The sequence below is a fragment of the Lipotes vexillifer genome, unplaced genomic scaffold, assembly GCF_000442215.2.
Source record: "Lipotes vexillifer unplaced genomic scaffold, Lipotes_vexillifer_v1.1 scaffold466, whole genome shotgun sequence".
In the NCBI taxonomy this organism is placed as follows: domain Eukaryota; kingdom Metazoa; phylum Chordata; class Mammalia; order Artiodactyla; family Lipotidae; genus Lipotes; species Lipotes vexillifer.
This window is the reverse complement of record NW_006796103.1, coordinates 789,981-794,241: the sequence shown is the minus strand read 5'-3', so window position 1 is coordinate 794,241 and position 4,261 is coordinate 789,981. Positions and strand designations below refer to the sequence as shown.

The 4,261-nt window shown below is 40.0% G+C and overlaps 1 protein-coding gene across 2 annotated transcripts in view; it reads left to right on the top strand.

The window, feature by feature from the left end:
• The window catches only part of FAM120A (family with sequence similarity 120 member A), a 105,173-nt gene that overhangs the window by 25,588 nt on the left and 75,324 nt on the right, over positions 1 to 4,261 (top strand). The window lies entirely within an intron of this gene.

The following is a 4,261-nucleotide window of genomic DNA, read 5'->3' as shown; positions in this document are numbered from 1 at the left end:
GGCATTCCTTTCCTGCCTCTTTCATCTTGTTTCTTGCTGCCTAGAATCCCCTTTCTTTTCCATTTCTTATTGAGGGTCCTGATGTTTTCCTTTTTATCCTAACAGTTCTTTGTATGGGGCTTTTCAACTTCTGTTCAAAAGTCAGTTTTTCTCCTCTTGTTGGAAATTACTTGTTTTCTTTTGCTTTTTTGTCCTTGAAGGGAACAGCTTTCTATTTGCTGTTGGCCAGAGTGTTCTTCATGTGTGTTTTCATTTAGAGTGCTACAATTTGTAATCTTGATTCCAAGCTCCTGGTGATACCATTATTGAATTGCAGAATGGGAAAAGTATAGTCTGAAATCAGGTGGACTCAGAAGTATTGTGCTCATTAGGTTCATTAAGCAGTATGCTTTTATAATTTGAGACAGAATGAAGGCTTGTTTTTTAGAAGGTTTGTAGAGTTTTGAGTAGCAGGGGTGAGAGGCTCCCAGGATCCCAGACCATATACATATATCTAAATTGAGCTTGCCTTGTTTCATGTCAGAGGTTAGAAGTGAGGAGCTGTTTGAAGAATTATTGGAAAACCAACGCAAACTACTGATAGGTTACAAACATCATTATCATGTATTTTTTCTAATAGTTTGTTAAGAAAAATATTAAGTATGTAAAAAGTTGAAATAGAAAATGTCTATCCATATATCCACCATCTTGGTTTAACAGTTTCTTCTAAAGTATATTTGTATCTGTGTGTTTGTTTTTTAACTCACCTATTTGGAAGTAAGTTGCAAGATATCATAACACTTCACCTGTGAAAACTGTGGTTTATTTCACCACCACCTAAAAATAAGGATAATCTCTTAATTATATTATTATTATCACATTAACTAAATTAGCAATAATTCCCTAATGTCATTTAATATTAAGTCTATGTTCACATTTTTCTATTGTTCTCTGAAAGTTGTTTATAGGATTGTTGGTTTTTATTTTAAAGCAAATCAGATTTTTTTTGCATTATCATCATGTGTATTTTAAATATTAGCTGGGTGTTCTTATGGCATAGTGAAGCAGTCCAAAATAATTTTTCAGTGACTTGATAAGTTGTAGGATTTTTAAAGTCACATTCTGAAAAGCAAAGCATGTCCAGCTTTGAGTTAAAAAATTGCATAACTTTTATGTTTTGACCTTTTATATATAGTTTTCTGTGTGTAGTATCATTTTCATTCATTTTAACAAAGACTGTGGGATATTAAATGTGGTTTTTTTCTCATGAACATTACTACTGTATAGAATTATCTGTATCCCATCTGCTTTTTTAGTCTCTTCTTTTTCACAGTAATAAAACTAACTACATCTTTTGAAAATTTGGTTAGTTGTTGTTTATGAAACCTCCTTATGATTTTTGTTTGCTCCTTTTTAACACAGTATGTAGTATACACAGCTTTTAAGGATATCTGATTTTGCATCCCCAAGTTCAAGCATTCCTTTCATCATCCTTTATTTTGCCAGTGTTTCACCAAAGTCATATCTACTAGTTTATTGTTCACAGAGGGTTGGTGTTACGTGAGCTTATTATCTAATAAATTCAAATCACCCCTTAACATGTAATACCATAATCTTAGCCCTGTCAACATTTCAACCATTGTATTCATTTTAATGGTTTTTGTGTTCCTAAACTTCATATTCAGTTTCAGGTATTTCAAGTTTTTATCCCCGTCAGTCATTCATGACCCCCACAAGTACTTCCGGCCCTGGAGTCCCTTCACCATTTCCTTCACATTGGACAGGCTACTTTGCAAGTTTTATGCTCGCCTTTCCTCTCCCCAGACCTCTCACAAGTGTTGTTCTCCTGTACAGCTATTCAGGTTCTATTTTGGTCTCTCTATACCACCACCCCAATTGTGGCAAGCAGGTAGTGTGCCCCTCCCCTGGCGCACTGCCTACCCGCCCTGCCACTCCCTCCAGGCCTAGCTCTGCCCATCAGCCCCAGGCCAGGCAGGTGCTGGTTTCTCTTGAACTTCTCCCTCTGTGTGTCCAATTAAATTAAAATACGTCCTTGAAAGCTCCCTTGCTTGCTTCTGCCTCTTCTCAAAGATCTAAGTCCTAGCTCTTGTACATCTCTCTTTCTGATTTAAATAGTCTTTAGTGTTTATTTATATAACCCTACCTTCAGGTTCACTTATTTTTAGTCACCTTCCTTTTTTTTTTTTTTAATTTTATTTATTTTTGGCTGCGTTGGGTCTTCGTTGCTGCGCACGGGCTTTCTCTAGTTGCTGTGAGTGGGGGCTACTCTTCCGTTGTAGTGTGTGGGCTTCTCATTGCAGTGGCTTCTTTTGTTGTGGAGCACGGGCTCTAGGCACGTGAGCTTCAGTAGTTGTGGCACACGGTCTCAGTAGTTGTGGTGCATGGGCTTAGTTGCTCTGCGGCATGTGGGATTTTCCCGGACCAGGCATCAAACCCGTGTGCCCTGCATTAGCAGGCAAATTCTTAACCACTGTGCCACCAGGGAAGTCCCAAGTCACCTTCCTTTACCAGCATTATCTTTTCCCTGAGGCAGCTGTATACCAGGGCAGTCTGTCAGGTCAGATTAGGAACGTTTTGTTTTAAATTTACCTAGCGTTTTACCAAAAGTTATCTCTAACTTTATATTTTTTACATGCCACCAGAAGTCACTGAGTAATCCTTTTTACCAGTGTCTTTAGGGACAGGATGTGGCAGTTGACCCCGGGGAGGAGGGATTCTGGTTCTGGGTGAGTAGCATGTTAGGGTCCCTAGGAACGTGGAGGTGGACAAAAGAGCCATCTATGTCTCACTATGCAGTCCATGCAACCCCAGCATTCCCAAGGTCAGGGCACATGGCAAGGCTCGCAGTGGACCCTCAGGATGAAGCCTGGGCTCAAAGGATCTCCTCTCTCTTGGCTTCCCTGAAGGGGAAGCGGGTAGCAGCTGCGCCTGCTGTGATCAGTGTCCAGCCAACCAGTGGTCTTCATATCCACCATACGTGGCCCCTGTCTGGGTTTCACACTGGAGCCAGCTGCCAGAGAGAAGAGCAGCATGATTTCAGGCATTTTGAGTTTTATGGTATATCTAACGTACTATGCAAGCTTATTAGAGTGAGATTGATGATCAGACTTTCTGGAATCCTTTTTGAGGAAAGTTGAGTATAAATTGTGCATGAATAGAAAGATGGGCTTCAATTATTCTGAGTTCCACCTTTTAAGGCAGGGGTCCCCAATCCCCGGGCCACGGACCGGTCTGTGGCCTGTTAGGAACCGGGCCACACAGCAGGAGATGAGCGGCGGGCGAGTGAGTGAAGCTTCAACTGTATTTACAGCCGCTCCCCATCACTCACATTACCGCCTCAGCTCCTCATCATATCAGGTCAGCTGCGGCATTAGATTCTCATAGGAGCGTGAACCCCACTGTGAACTGCGCATGCTAGGGATCTAGGTTGTGTGCTCCTTATTTGCAGGAAAACAAGCTCAGGGCTCCCACTGATTTTGCATTATGGTGAGTTGTATAATTATTTCATTATATAAATGTAATAATAACAAATAAAGTGCACAGTAACAGCAATGCACTTGAATCATCCTGAAATCATCCCTCTCCCCGTCCGTGGAAAAGTTGTCTTCCAGGAAACCGGTCCCTGATGCCAAAAAGGTTGGGGACTCCTGTTTTAAGGCATTGCAAGAGGTGGCAGTTTGGGCACTTAAGACCTTCCAAAGAAGGAATTCCTGCTTGCATGTTAGTGTTAATTGAAGTTAACTCAATATATTCCTTTCTCAAAAAGTCATCCTGTAGTTTCATAAGAGCTAAGAAGTACTTCCTAAAATCTAAAGACTTTTCGGGCTCTAGAGAAAATAACGTTAGGGGCCTGGAGGTTGAAAAATTCAACCATTATGCATTGTGGAAGTGAGAGCTATTTATAATTGCACTCCTGGAAGAGAACCACTTTTAACAGATTGATATTTGGTACTCCAGAATTGTTTTTAAATGTACATCCTATTAATATTATTATTATAATGTCATCATCATCATGCATTCAGTGAGCGGCACATTCTTAACAGTCTGGAATTTCAGCGCAAGATTCACGGTACTGGGCTTTAAGCTTTTAGGTCGTGGAAACTTGCTTTTAGTAAGAAGTCTTATTCTTTGCTCATTTAAAATTTATATATGGAGTCCTTAAATGGAAAATAAAAGACTGAACTCAAAAGATTTTTGCTTGTTTATATCTTCCCATCAGAGCTTCCTTCCCTGTCCCCATTTGGTTTTTTTTTTTTTTTTT